Source organism: Gymnoscopelus microlampas (genome assembly GCF_963454915.1).
Source record: "Gymnoscopelus microlampas genome assembly, chromosome: 10".
Taxonomy (NCBI): Eukaryota; Metazoa; Chordata; class Actinopteri; order Myctophiformes; family Myctophidae; genus Gymnoscopelus; species Gymnoscopelus microlampas.
The window spans coordinates 46,802,311-46,818,335 of record NC_139947.1 but is presented as its reverse complement, the minus strand read 5'-3'; the positions used below and the strand labels follow the sequence as shown (position 1 = coordinate 46,818,335).

The 16,025-nt window shown below is 40.9% G+C and overlaps 1 protein-coding gene across 2 annotated transcripts in view; it reads left to right on the top strand.

Annotated features, from left to right (window-relative positions):
• Nucleotides 1-9,086: 9,086 nt before the first annotated feature.
• Nucleotides 9,087-16,025, top strand: part of slco4a1 (solute carrier organic anion transporter family, member 4A1) — a 58,277-nt gene continuing 51,338 nt past the window's right edge. The window contains exon 1 of one of the 2 annotated variants that reach the window (XM_084069910.1): nucleotides 9,087-9,206. The gene's annotated coding sequence lies outside the window, so the exon portion shown is untranslated. The remainder of the gene's footprint in view (nucleotides 9,207-16,025) is intronic. The other variant, XM_084069911.1, reaches the window with a different exon arrangement.

Below are 16,025 nucleotides of genomic sequence, written 5' to 3'. Positions count from 1 at the left end.
ATATCAAAATCTGCAAATCAAATAGTAACAATTAAGTAATAATTGTAGTGCAAGTAAAAGTACAATATTTGCCTTTGAGATGTAGTGGAGTAGAAGTAAAAGTACTGAAATTTCGAAATACTGCATGCAGTAAAGTAAAAAATACCTCAATATTGTACTTAAGTACAGTACGAGTAAATGTACTTAGTTACTTTACACCACTGAGTAGATTTCATTCAACAGTTTCATAAAGAATGTGTTGTTTTTAAGCACTGAAAACACAAGTAGGCTACATGAATGATGAGTTTCATTTCTTTTTGTGGACGATGTAGTAAACAATAATGATCATGCATTGCCCTCTAGTGGGGGAAGCTTGGTACTGCTGTGCAGCGGCACTTAACTTTGACATTCAAAATACACTGCACAAACTAAACCAGTGTGTGATCTTGTCTGTACATGCGTACACATCAGGGGTAATTGGCAGTGGTAGTTACAGAGCTGTATTTAAAGGTAAGTTAAGTGATTTTCTTTGGTTAAAATAAGTGTTAAATAGCTCTATATCCTGATAGTACTCATTGCTATAGAGCAGGGGTCTTACTCTTCAACGTTTTTCAGCCCAAGGACCCCTAGCTGAGAGAGAGACGAAGCAGGGACCACCACTACATTGCATACAATTGTGTTGCAGATTAAACATTTTCATCGATTGCCATCAGTGCAGTGTAAATTAATGTTTTTTGTTCATTTCAGACATTTCACCACTTAAACCTTCAATACTTTGTACTTGATTTGGTCCTTCCCCCCCTACTTCAAACCTCTTTGCCAAAAATAGCCGATCTACAAGTGCACAACGCCTCGCAGCGCAGGAATAACTCTGAGGACCCCCTAGGGGTACCAGACCCCCTGCTGAAGACCCCTGCTATAGAGTGTTTGTTCAGTAACAGGATGGACATGATCATTCTTGCTAAATCCAGTGTATTTACACTCCATTCTATACGTAATGTTCATTAATATGTGCTGTGCTGTCCAAATAAACATCAATCTAAAATCTCCAGCTCTTTATTAAACAGATAATGCATTTTCAAGTCAGGATACCAATTTTATCCAATCAGGACGGAGAACTCAGTTAGGGCTCTCTGTTGCAGCTACTGTAGGCTGGGTTCAGCAGTATCAGATCCACATCCAACCTCATGGTGGCGCTATAACTGGCCGATTTGCATTTTTAACTATAACTGCACCGATCTGCGTGAAACTTTGCACGCACACTCCCTAGAGGCCAAGGAAAAACATTAGACTGCAATTTTCACATCTGCTTTTTACAGCGCCACCAGGAGGCCGACTTATGTAAAATACATTTTGGGAGATTATTCCTTCAGATTCTGTCCAAAAAACACGCAAATTGGTACACTGCATCTCCATGTGATTCTGATGGATCTGTCCGATATTTCATATTCCATCCTATTTGGCTTACAGTGGCTTCCAAAGTTTGCAGGATTGGTCAGTTTTAAACAAAATGCCTCAAAACATGAATGCAGTGTGCAATTTCCGTGAAAGTTTGCATGCAGATTCCCACTAGGCCGAGGAAGAAATGCCCCCCTTTTCACATTCACATTGGCCTTTATAGCGCCACCAGCAGGTCTAATTTAGCAAAACACAATTTTGGAACAAAATGCCTCAAATCATGAATGCAGTGTCCCATTGAAAGGCCTAAGAAGAAATGCCACCCTTTTCACATTGGCCTATTATAGCGCCACCAGGAGGCCACAATAACCTACCTGACCTGGCGGAGACCTGTGCTCCGAGGAGCACTTTTTCTAGTTTAATTTAGATATAGGCATCTTCTACACACTCACTATGCTTTTGTATAGGCTATGAAAGATGTAATGTGATGTTCTAAAAAATAACAAATAATACCAAATATATTATACATACAGACACGCTATAACAGATTTGTGTATGGCAAACTTAATATTGTAGCCTACATGACAGATAAAAAGATATGTAGGCCTACACGTATTACAGTGATAGATCTCTCTCTCTCACACACGCACGCACGCACGCACGCACGCACGCACGCACACACACACACACACACACACACACACACACACTCTACCTAGAGCTTACGAGTTTTACACCGTAATTATCAGTCATCCTATCCGTCATTATTTCTAATACATCCATTAATCATGTCATTTTTTAACATTAGACTTTGTTTGTCCATCAATTCCGACCATCTAAAGTTTGGCTTGGCACGCTCTGTCCTTCTATGAACTCAGTTTGGCTTGTCACCTCATCTGACCCTATTCTTAATTATCGGACATGTGGTTAGTGATGTCCACCCCGATATATATATAACTCTGTGTCCACCAAGCGACCCAGGTGGTCCCTTAAGGTCGCTTAAAGGATATGCAATCCCTTAATGGTACGTGTTTCGTGAGATGGAGATTTAAGGACATTTGTTATATCCTAACCTTCATTGGCACAGTGCCAATATATTGTATGTAGAACATCTCACATAATCATTTAGTGACATTTACTTGTGATATTTATACTGAAATACATTTATTGTGCTAGATTAGATTTCTCATTAATACTCTCTCTTTCCCTTTAATTGATACCATTATATCTAATTATAGAAAATTCTTTGGAACTTTTATATCTTACTGTAGCCTACATGCCGTACTTGCAGTTTTATCTCACACCTCCACCCAAGACAAGATATGAACTTTAAAAAATATTTCATCTTCACAGCTTCTTTAGCTTTCTCAGCCAGCCAGCCACTTTTCTCAGAATGTAGTTGTTCGGGAGGTATTTCTCCTCTGTTGGAACAGTTTCATTGCACTGTGGGTACTGTCTCAATATCGACAGACAGTTTGTCACACACTACTACAGAAAGAGTGTCCAAAGAGAAGGCTCACTGGATCAAGGCACGAAGAACGTCAGACAAATGGAGCAGGTTAAATCAGGGGTGGGCAACTTTCATGATGTAGAGGGCCACTATATTTCCACACTCACTCCAGGGCCACATTGCATATAGCCTACTGTCTCTTCGTATTTTAACTTTTTTCGCCATTCATGTCACACAAAAGTAGCAAAAATAGCCGATCTACAAGCTCAAAACGCGTAGCAGCGCGACGCGTTTTGAGCTTGTAGATCTGCTATTTTTGCTATTTTTGAATTGGAATCCAGATTTCTTTTTGCTATTTTTGAATTAAAATCCTGAAAAGTAACATTTTTATTTTATTTCAAATGCATTTAGTTATACTTACAGTATGTTAACTTTATGAACTTAAATACAAATACATTCGACATAAAAAAGACTACTACTATAGACTGAAGTAATTCAAGCGGGTCATGTTTGCATGTTTGGAATTGTAACAGCTGAAATCAATAATATATCAGTAATCCGATATTAACCTGCGGGCCGCATTAAGTGAAGGTGGGGGCCGCATGTGGCCCCCGGGCCACCAGTTGCCCATGTATGGGTTAAATCCTCAGTGTACGAAAGACATGTTGTCTCCAACGTCTGATAGGCTCTGACAAAGATGAAGCTACGTTGATCAGCTTCTTTTTCCAAATAATACCACACCCATAAAGGCTACATCAGATTCCTTACAACTTTCTCAATATCTAGGCAATTATTGTAGTATTCTATGCAGAAAACCTGTGCCGATTACACACGTAAACTATTTAAAAAACATTTTTAATGTATTTTCTAATGTAAGATTTAGTTAGGCGATAACAATAAAGTATATGTAGCACTGCTCTCTGGTGGGGAGACCATGGAACTGCTACCAGCAGTACTTTTCTGAAGATACTGCTGACAACCTCCAGCCAATCGAATGCATATATGTATAAGAAGCGCCGTATGTTGTTTTAAAACAACAACAAAATTAGTATACTTTGTCACTGAAAAAATCATGATATACTGGAGCCATGATTATTGTTGTTGTGTCATATTATTTTAGATATATCTTGCATTAGGTTAGGCCTATTCATCACTGTATATGCACCAGTCTGTCACTTTGCCACATGGATAACAATGAATTGAACACATTCCAACATTAATTATTACACAAGATACAAATACTCCTGAGCCCCTATACTGCCCCATAAGGAGAGTAGAATGAAAGTGTCTAAAAATCTGCAACAAAGCTGCACTGATGGGAAATGTTTATGATCATAAAGATATTATGAACTGATCTATTCCATACACAAAAATAGAAGTGGCTTTTGGGTATCAAAAGAAAAGTGCTGATTGGAAAATGTACAGAGGACAGCTGACCACGTCTGAAACACAGATGTACAAAGAAGTTACAAAACCGTGCAGATCCCCGGCATATGGACATGTCCAACTGTTAAAACCCTGCAAAACACCATGTTCACATGCCTTCATTTTTAAATGTCTTCATTTTTACATGTCCAAATTGTGGTTCTTGGCATTGCCCAATTTGGTTCCTCAATTGTTGTTGTTTGTCAAACTTTTTGGGCTGACCCTATGTCCGGCTGACCCTTAGTCTAGTTATCTCCATCCTCACTTTAAAGGGTAATGTTTTAACGAAACTGAAATGCAGATGTCCTTTGTTAACATAAAACAATCAGTCATGATTAATTCCACATTTCTATTATAATAAACACTTAATTCCATCACTCATATAAGCATCAGATCACAGCTCACTTCTCCCCCATTTCATTATCAGATGTTGTACACATATTCTAATTACTACACCTCAGCCAGTTCCCCTTTTTTCGTGGTTTCCTATAGCCTGATAACCCCCCCCCCCCCCCCCCCCCCCCTTCTGTTTCCTAGGGCCCCTTGCTCCAACTGTCACTGCTGCACAAACAGCCCCATACTTACATCTTGCTCCACTGTCACTTTTGCACAAACAGCCCATTACTTACATCTTTCAAGCTGAGTACAATTCAAACACATGATTCAAGACATACAGTAATACAGTATGGTCATAAAACAATACAATAAACCAAAATAATATAATCACATTCTTGATTATTTCTTCAGGATCCAAAAAGTACGATAATATTAGGGACGGATTCAATCTCAAAGTATAAAAAGGATCAACATGAATTAAATCAACAATAATTCACAATAATAACCCTTTTGTCAAAATCATAGTACGTCATAGTAAAATGAGTTCATGTAATTAATATCACACTTTAGCATCATTTATAATTGGTTGTACGGTATAACACAACCAAATTACAGATTAGATTCAGATTACATTCTCATCTATTTCTTAATTTCTTCATCCTGTTTGCCACTTCTGTTTGACCATTCCTGTTGACATCTCCTGTGTCATACGAGGTTAACATGACTTTCGCGTCCAGTAACCAGTAACTTTTTGTGTGTATGCATTGCAGTAACATCCTGTCCCCAAGATGTGTCTTTTTAGCAATACAAGCTTTACACACACAGTATTATGCAGTAAAGTGATTTGATTCATTCTTCATTATTGTAAGCTTATAAGCAAGGTTTATGAGCCCCGCTGTGCTATACTCTTTCCTATTAATTATTCTCTTCTTTGACCATCGTTTAATAGGCCTATTAGACAGACATGGAGACTCATATATCACCTTCCCTGGGCTTGGATTTGCCATAAGGGGTCCAAGGTACCCAAGGTCACACACACACACACACACACACACACACACACACACACACACACACACACACACACACACACACACACACACACACACACACACACACACACACACACACACACACACACACACACACACACACATACATGTGCAATGTGTGTGTGTGCAATCAGGTAGCTCTCGTGCACATCCAGCCAGAAAATCCTCCACTATATTCTACCGAGATCAGTGCTCCCAAGTTCACATATGGCAAGGAAGTCATGGAGTAGGCCAAGCAAGTCTGTGAGTATAGCCCATGAAAAGCACCGGGCAGTGCAATATATAGCATGATAATTAAGCCATGTAAGGGTATTTAAAAACAAGCAATTATAAAAACGAATTTAGATCTAAGCTTTCATTGAAGCCATATGGCTCCATTGAGTTCAATGTGAGGATCCAGTATGATTCCCTTTGCAGTAAAAGTTTTTTGAGGTCACCTCCTGGGTGGCAGCGTGACCTTCTCAATGCCCACAAATGTAAGCGTGGCCACAGAACCATGTCCTCTCTCACTCTAATGTCTTGCTATAGCGTACTCCATGTTTCCATTTCTTATGGCTGCCATGTGTTCAGCATTTGGTTTGACCAATATAAATTACTGCAGGGACACTTCAACATGTAAACTACATGGGTGGTGTTGTTGATTAAACTTAATTTTGTATTTCTGTCCTGTATGTGGGTGATAGAAGACCTTAGTGTTTGAAGTGGGTGTGGGTGAGCAGTGGGTGCATCTACCACTATGTTACCACCACACAACTCCTCCCTCAGCCAATTAGAGGCTGAGCAGTGGGTGCATCTACCACAAGGATGGTTACCACACAACTCCTCCCTCAGCCAATTAGATTCAGTTTCAGTTTCAGCTAGGTGATCTTTTTTTTAATTTTCTATAATTTTTTATCCCACGATTTTGTAACCCTTATTTTTCACCCGGTGCCAATTTTCTAAGTGATCCTGGGCGCCACACTCCCCTCTCCAGCCTAGGGAGGCCAGGGCCGAGCTCATGCCTCCTTCAATGCATGAGAGCCAACTGACCTTCTTGTCACCTGACAGGGGGGGAGTTTCCCTGGTTGGACGTAGCGTGTGGAAGGAACACGTTATTCAGTTCCCTTCTCCTCCATCAGGCGCCCCGGCTGTCATGGGGGAGGCGGTATAGCGACCAGGATTACTGCATGTTTTTGTGAGGGTATTAACTACCCTGAGAGACACGGGGAGAACATGCAAACTCCACACAGAGTAGGCCCTTTCGCCAACCCCACCACGGGTGTGGAAGGGAATTCAACCTAGAGGAACTCATATTGTTTGTTAGTGATGTGTTTATCACAGAGTGCAACATCTTATCCCTATATCTTTAAGTAATTGTTCAGTAGGATTGTGTGGAAGAGATTTATAAAAGGTAATGTTACCTTCAGTGACATAATACTTATAGTATTCTGTACCACAATAGAACCAGGTTTGATGATAATTTTGTGAATTGAGAATTGATGAACTCATCAAGTACTGTAAGTGCTTTCCTTTCAAACACAGACAGATTGTGAGAAAGAGGATGACTTGTTTAATTTATTCAGAGGGTTAACAGGTGTAGACTGATCTGTATTTCTGAAATGATGCTTTAGATTTAGCAATCTGAAAAACGTATAACAGTCCACTTTAAGTTGAACATGTTAACCTTATTATAAGGAACAACCAAAATACCTTTTCCCAATACTGAAAGTTGGGCAGGAGTAAGATTACAGTCTGAGATATGAATCGCCTGTTGTTTCTTCTTCCCCCGCCTCGTCCTCTTCCTCTCTTTCGTTGGCCGTGGGATCGTGCGTCTAAAAACGCTAATCTTGAGAGTAGGTGGAATCACTGGATTGAGCAAGATCGGATTCGGGGGGTGGAACCCCTGGTACCATGTGCTGCTGCGTGTGTAGCGTTCTCTCTGGCGTGGGACTCTGTAGTCTTCAGCATTCTTTTCGAATTTGCTTATTTTGAGGGCCGTAAGTTCAATCTCAAAGAGAGACGTTACAAAGAACCCGTTATACACACAGGAGAAATAAAATAGACATGTACAAAGGGAATCCCTCTTAGAGGATTGGTCTCTTCCAGGATGCATGCCCCTAACTGCAGGTTTTGCCCCTTGCTCACCAGGGAGTGACCCTGGACTCTGCATGGCAGGGGTGTCCTCCTCCCTGAGCCAGCTGAGGCTTTACTGATGGTTGAATATGGCAGGTTGGTGTTGGAAACTCTCGGGGCACTTCTGTCAGGCCCACTTCAGCCAGTACCTAAATACCAGCTGCAGGGTCTTTAGCTGGGAGCCATCCTTCACTGATGTTTCACCCCTTTAATCACCAGAACATCTCAGGATGGTGGGGCAGTGGTCAGTCAGTGGTCAGTGGTCAGACAACTCAGATACTAATACAGTAAAAAAAAAAAAAAGAAGAAGAAGATTATCTGAAAATAGGCTATAATATGATGATGGTAGGCTATACCTTATACTGTATATGTGACACTATGTTTGTGGTAGTGATTATGAACATTGGCTTATAAGTGAACGAAAAAGATATAGAATTCTTCTCCTTTTTTTCTATGTATGACTTTTCTTTTTCATTCTCAACAGTTGGTTCATGAAGGGAGGGCTGATACTTACCACTTGGGATTGGGAAGGGTTATAATGTTGAAATAATTTTAGATAGACCTTTTCAAAATACCAGGATTTGCCACCTGGCCTGGGCCCTTACTGGCTATATTAATTAACCGCTTTAGTAGATTGGACCTGAGTCGGCTCTGTACTTGAGCTGCTTTTTCCCCTCAAGGCCTACACCAAAAATAGCCAATCTACTAGCTCGTTGTGAGCTTGACTGTCTGTATATAGAGTGTCTGCTATTTTTATGTTCCAAGTGCACAGAAAGAACAGCCGTACGACAAAATATAAACTCCCTTTCCATTCCAAACAGCCTATCACAGCAACGGCCTCTTCGGGCTATGGGATCGATAGGCAGTGTTGCCAGAGTTTGAGACAGAAATGAGCAACCAGGTATATGAAAACAAGCCCAAAATAATTCAGCGACTAGGCTATGGCTTTTTAAAATAGCCGATCTACAAGCTCACAACGCATCGTGAGGCGTTGTGAGCTTGAAGATCTGCTATTTTCAACAAAGAAAAATGGGGGGAAATTTTGAGGAGGAAAAAAGGTATTTTTTGAATATTGCGCGTCCTATGAAAATGTTTGAGAACTGGTTTATAAACGACATTAAGAAACAAGTCCAAATACCGGCAGGCAACTACAATTTAGATTCGAAACAAGCCCCAAAAAAACGCAACCCGGCCGCAACTACCAATATTTACAAGAAACTTTACAGAAAAACAAGCCCAAAGTCACTTGTAATGAACGGACATGGCAACACTGTCGACTCAGAATCAGAGGCGCTTAGCAACCGATCGACGCCCCCCCCCCCCCCCCCCGTTCCATCCATTGCACGACAGAGACGCATATAACGATGAACCGCGTTAATAGCAGTGTTGACTACAGACCTGTGGATGAGATAACGACAACTATAAGCCTACATTTTTCCTGTAAGTATTTCAAGGTAAGAAGACCATTTTGTCTGTACTGCAATTGCATAGTGGATAAATAAAAACATGCACTGATCAACAGTGGCAGTGCATCCCTGTGCCCAGCATCAGCAGCGTGTGTGTGTGTGTATGTGTGCGTATGTGTGTGTGCATGCGTGCGTGCCAGTGGTATGTTCATCACTGTGGCCCACACATGTCTAGCGCGATGGCAAAAAAAGATACCTTTCTTTTACCACCGACGCCGTCTACAACGCATGTTGACAATGTGATCAAAGCACCGCAGTTCTAATTATCAGCCACAGCTGTCTATAATCTGTATCGATGCATGCCGTACGTTGTCCAGCTTCAACAACTGCATGCATGCGTGTTAATCCGTTACATTCAGACGTGGAAACCCTGAGCTGTTTTATTTAATGCAATCCACAGGGCGTGTTGATGTTGCACAGGCATTTGGTCTTATTATAGAATAAACGGAGTCGGTGTGCGCAGCATTTCATGTCAATTGTGACAATTCCGTTTCATATTTATAGCTCAATGCGTGGCGCAATTACATTCCTCTGTCGTTCGACAAAAGAAATAGCCTGCCTATTTGTCTATAATTTGGAAATTTGACCAACATGTAGGGTGTGCCACTAGCTGTCCTGCTTTAGGAAGGAATACCCAACCCAACCATTCAAAAATGACATGCTGCCACGTGCGTCATCTGTTGAAACTTGTAATTCTAAGACACATTGTTAAATGAAGATTTACTGTGACATTTCACCCTCGTGCAATCGTCATGGCGTATCCAGATCTAGCATGTGTGTGCGCTGCTTCCTTTGTGCTCTGCTCAGAGTCAGACAATGTAGCTCATATGCCAAGCACAAAATACAACGTCATGGGCATCATTCATATGGTTAAAGATCGTTTCTAGGCCTACCCTCAGGTCTCCCCTTAGATCAGCAGCAAAATAAACCACTGGATGCTCACTGCACAATAAGGTCCTTTGTAAGTGTACAAAGGGAACCAGTGCCTTTGGTTCCATTGGTACTGTCAAGAGGGTGCAAGATGGATTGCAACGAAGGGGGATCGATGTTAAGGTAACACTCAGTATTTTACAGTGTGGAATCCCCTGAACATGAACCATGAGGTGCACCTGTTCTGTGCAGTGATTATAGACCTACAGTATGGTCACAGAGAGAGAGAGAGAGAGAGAGAGAGAGAGAGAGAGAGAGAGAGAATGTCAACCCAGAAGCTGTTATTTCATTGTGTTGAACTTGTTTTACATTAAACATTATTTCATCTTTCTGTCACCTTCTAGCCTCACATGGTGCAAACACTTCCCATGTAATACAGAGAGGGATACTTAATGAACACAGAATTGTTCTGTGTAATATGCCCAAGGCTTGACTCACATCCCAGTATCTCTACATAATCTTATAATAACTATACTTAATCATTCGTAAGCTGTATAATCATATAGATATGCTTGTGTTTTCGCTGCACGTTACAGTATGTCCTCTTATCCTTCATCAGGAAACTGTATCCCTAACATAGAGTTTGTATTGTACCACTTCTGACACCGTAATTCTTTTCTATCTACTACTCCAGTCCTATATCTGCCTACAGTACTTCTTTTTTCGTGTATCTTCCTCAAATGTCCAACTCAGTAATGTGTAGCCACGCCCTTGCCTCTGGTGGTCCCACTTGAAAGAGGCCGGCCTCTGAAGGTGGTCTGTACAGGGGACAGGCGGTGGTTATGTGTTCGACAGTCTGCTCAGGCTCGCCACACTCGTCATAAATTTGTTGATTTGAAGCAGCCGTCCCCAGTACGCAAACGGTTTATCAGAGTCCATTGCCGGCGTGCTAGATCTTCTACAGGAAACTGTATGCCTAACATAAAGTTTGTACCATATGCATGACATCATCATCTTTTTTCTATCTATACTTCTGTAAGCTATCAGTTATGATTGGGCAAAGGGTCCATTCCATTCTCTGTGTGTGTGCTCAATAAACTGTAGAACTGCGGTGTCACAATGCTGTTCTCAGAGCTGGTGCTTGCTTGCAGATGGGCAATTCAGCTGAATGACCAGCAGTCACCTTTAAAACCATGCAAGGCTTATTTCATACTTCGTCATACGGCGGTGTTGCATGACAAAAATAGCCGATCACAACAGATTGACAAAAACAATTGTGTTGCATAGATTTCACATATAGCTTCATAAGCCTGTTTGACAGCACTATCATCAGTGCTGTGTTTGTTTTCACTTTATCTTTTCAATAAATGTGTTGGATTCATGTTAATAGCCGATCTACAAGCTCACAACGTGTCGCAATGTTACCCCTAGAATAGGGTTCAAGTGGTTAACGTAAAAAAAAGGTTCCTATCACACAAAGATTTCTTATATATATATATATATATATATATATATATATATATATATATGTGTGTGTGTATATATATATTTATGTATGCTCCACCACCTGCTCTTCATTTTGGGCCTGGCAAACGGATATTGCCTGGATGAGATCCAGTTGGCACACAGCATTAGAGATAAAGGCTAACGCATCAAATCATACTGACCAATAATTTTTTGGCTGCTCTTCTTACGGCATGGCCAACTAGAAGAGTGGTTTTGTCTGTCCTCACAAAAGCAGACAAATCACGACTCAAGATGACCCAAGATGCCACGATACCAAAGCTTAATACCTGATTTATACATGGTTGTGCACCGTGTCACGCACAATAGCAGATCTATAAGCTCTGCGATGCGTTGTGTTGTGAGCTTGTAGATTGGCTATTTTCATTGCCTAACACTGGCTGTAACAGAGAACAGAGAGGCACACCGAAGATTTGTTCACAAAGTGGCTACCGGTAGATCTGTAATGACTTGCTATCACTAGCTGGAGATTGGACGGGGAGACCACGCTGTTACTGGTCTTGTTTTGCATGCGCGTGTGTCAAAGTTTGGGTGCATGTGTATCTGAATATGTGTGACAGTGCTCAATATACTGTACTGCATATAATTACACACTTTCTTGTACCTCTTGTTATGGAGCCCTCTTGCCGTTTTGAAAGACCCCCTTGGGATGAGGTGTGTCAGTGCTTTTCAAATAATATTGTCAGTGGCCATATTGAAGGTTTGCAAATTACATTGCTTCCTGTACAGGACAACTATTTAACTATTGTTAAATTGGGTGAGAACCTGTTGTGGTAATCTGTATGGGTTTATTGTCTCCTTCAGGCCGAAGGCGTGGCCGAGGCCCGAGACTATGTTTTCGCCCCTGTCAGTCCGTAGTCCGTACATGTGTGAGTGCGTGTGTCTTGTCATTCTGTCAGTGAGCAACTATCTCCGGCACTGTTGGCGTTAAACTGTGCACGCACAGTCGCACACTCCCTGACCAGAGCAGAACCTCTGCCCCAAGTTTTTCACATCGGCCAGTTATAGCGCCAGCAGGAGGCCGATTTTTGTAAAACAAATTGATTGATATTAGGTGAGTCCCACAAATTTTGTCCAAACATAATGCAAATCGGTACATATTATCTCATGTCATCAAGACATATCTATCATATTCCATCCTGATTGGCTAAGATTGGCTTCCAAAGTTTGCAGGAGTGGCCCGTTTTGAACAAAATGCCTCAAATTTTCTAGTTTCAAATGTGATCATTATTTATTTTATACATGGACCACTTGACCAACGGCGGTTCTAATTGTCATCAAATCAATCAACAGAATACAGATTTTACACATGTGTGTGTAAGAGAGACGTAGGAAGAGAGGAACTAAGGAGCTAACAATGGAGGATATACAGAAGCTGTGGGTTAGTGAATCTAATGCACAATTGAGTGATTACAAATAGAACTGTTATTTATAGTAAAACAGGAAGCCGTCTATGGTGAAGAAATTTTTTTCTATGAGCCCATCAGCTTTTACTTTTTACTTCTGCTCATCACTTCTGCGTATTACAACTTCAATCAAGATATTCACATCCTGGACTGTTGCTGTTATTTATGCTTGATGAGGCAGGCTCATATCGAGCAGCTGGTGTACGTGCATACATGCATGTTTGCATGCTACACATTGTATATGTGAGTACTGTGTCTTGTAGCCTAGTTTGCAGTCAGTGCATCCTGCACGTGGGCTGTCAGATCAGTGACTCAGCATTTCCTCTGAGGTTGAAGAGGTAAAACGTCTTCTACACAGCTGTACCGTGCAACCCATTGCTGTATTCTTTATTTCGTCATACAGGTGTTTGATTACTAGTGTATAACTCTAACAGAGAGACTTACACATGCCTATGTGGTGTGAGACACAGAATATTAAACCTCAGTCTGATTTTTGGAGACTGAGCAATAGTTTCTTTTTTAACCACTTGAATCCTAGCAATCCTATTCTGGGGGATCATTCATGCTGCGTTCACACTGGCTGCTACAAAGATACGGGCTACCGTTTATTTTTCAATGGAAGCCAGCGACATGAAGATACACAGATACATCCAACGTTTGTAGCTGCTACAACAGCTACAACAGCTACAAAGCTACACAAAAGTTGAGCTGGTTTCAACTTCAGCTACAAAGATACAAAGCTACAAATATGCTGTGTAGCTTTTATCTTTGTATCTTTTGTGTCTACCAGTGTGAACGCAGCATGAGCTCACAACACATCGCAACATGAGTTGTGAGCTTGTAGATTGGCTATTTTGTGTTTTGATATCATTATAATCAAAAATATATTTTGATATATTTAGGGGGTACTTGAGATATCTGTGATCTGTGTTGTCACTTTAGCGAGGTAAATTTGCTGGTGCTCACACTTTAAGGTCTCCATCAGAGTTGAACAGAGGTTAGAATTGTAATGATTCTAAGGGCCTTGAGCTAACAGGGGGGCTCCCAAAAGATGTCATAGTTTATACTGTAGGTTTTGGCCTACTTTCTCTTCATGAGTTACCATCCTACACTTTTTATTGCCAAAAGAAAATCGTTTTCATGTACCTGAGTGTAACATTGTTTTAATATGACCCAAGTCATGCTATCCCAGTGCACTGCAGTACAGGTCATTTTGGTTCAAGACATTTTGCCTGGCCTCATTCTGACAGAATAGATCACAGTCTAGTTGAGCATGCTCCCACAAGGCTTTTGACCCTAGATGAGCTGTGAAATAGGGAAGGAAACACCACTGATTAGGCTTTATCTATTTTTATTAGCAAAACAGAATAATAATAGTAAATATAGCTGCAAGCAGCGATAATACGGGGCCAGTGAATAGAGAGAGAGAGAGACATGGAAACGGAATAGATTGAAGAGAGAGAGAGAGTGACATGGAAACAATAGATTGATGAGAGAGAGAGATGGAAACATAATGGTTTGATTGGACATCTCAACCTACTGCCATTAACAGGATTCGAACTCTCAACCTTCAGACTAATAGGCTGCAACACTACCTATAGTGCTATAGCTTTGTCCAGACTGATATTGTCTGTTGAAGATCATAAACTCTTGCCTTCTTTCATGAACCAAGCCCCTGTTTCACTAACACTAAGATCACTCGTTCACAAACCATTTACCAATGAAGAAATTGTACATCTCCTCAGAACCAAAACTAGTGAAAGTAGCCGATCTACAAGCTCACAAACCATGAAAAGTTGTGAGATTGTATATCAGCTATTTTCAGAATGAAGTATGTCATACGTTGAAAAAACGAACTCTCAAATAAGCATTTCAGGTTATCTTTACCATTTGCACATGTATTCATTGATACAGTCATGTTGTTTGCAATTCAACTTAAATTAAGTCTGCATCAAGTGAGGCTTGAACTGGCGACCTTGAGATTGTGAGGCATTCATTTAAGGGAGACGCCATTGGCCCAACAAACAAGTAACTGTGAAAAAGGAGATCACACAGATGATACAGTTTCACGCAAATAGCTGAAAAATCCTGGGTTTAAATGTTTTTCAAACTGCTCAAAATTACGGACAATCTAAGGGCGGAGCTTACTGGTCAAAGCGATAGATGTGTTCCTCATGAGTCAAGGCACAAGTGTAAGCAAGTTTCACGACTTTCGGCCAAACGAGGCATGACTTTTGCCTGTTTAAAATTAGCATTTTCAAAAAATTGCTATAGCGCCCCCCTTTGGCCAATTGGAGTGAGATTGGTTTCAGTGATATTTGGAATGACCCTGTACATTTCTGCAAAGTTTCAAAAAAATGTGAGTCTGCATGAATGTTTTAGGCACAGATGAATAATTTTCATAAAACTGTAATAGTTAAAATCTATCTCCTCCTGGGATTTTTGAGCAATCTGCACGAAACATTTTACACATGAACTTTGGACCACTGCCTACAAAAATTTCCAACGGATTTTCCATAAGTGAAAAAATGCAGAAGTTAGGAGCCAATGACTGTTTTTCATATAATTCAAAATGGTGGGCGATCTAAAGGTCAGAGGTCAAAAGTCAGACCACGAAAGTTGTCGGGCATGAAGAGACGCATGTGTGTATCGAAGTTTCATGGTTGTAGGTCAAACAGGGCATGAGTTGTACCTGTTCAAAGTTGGCACTTTCAATTGAGTGCTATAGCGCCACCCTTTGACGAATGAGTGTGAGAATTATTTCTTGGTAGTTTTTCATGAGCATCTACCATATGGCCGCGTTTCGTAAAAAGCGTATGCACGGTTAAGCCAGAACTGGCAAAAACAAGTATTTTTCAAACTGCTCAAAATTGCGGAAAATCTAAGGGCGGAGCTTAATGGTCAAATCGATACGTGTGTTCCTCATGAGTCAAGGCACATGTGTAAGCAAGTTTCACGACTTTCGGCCAAACGAGGCATGACTTATGCCTGTTTAAAGTCTGCCTTT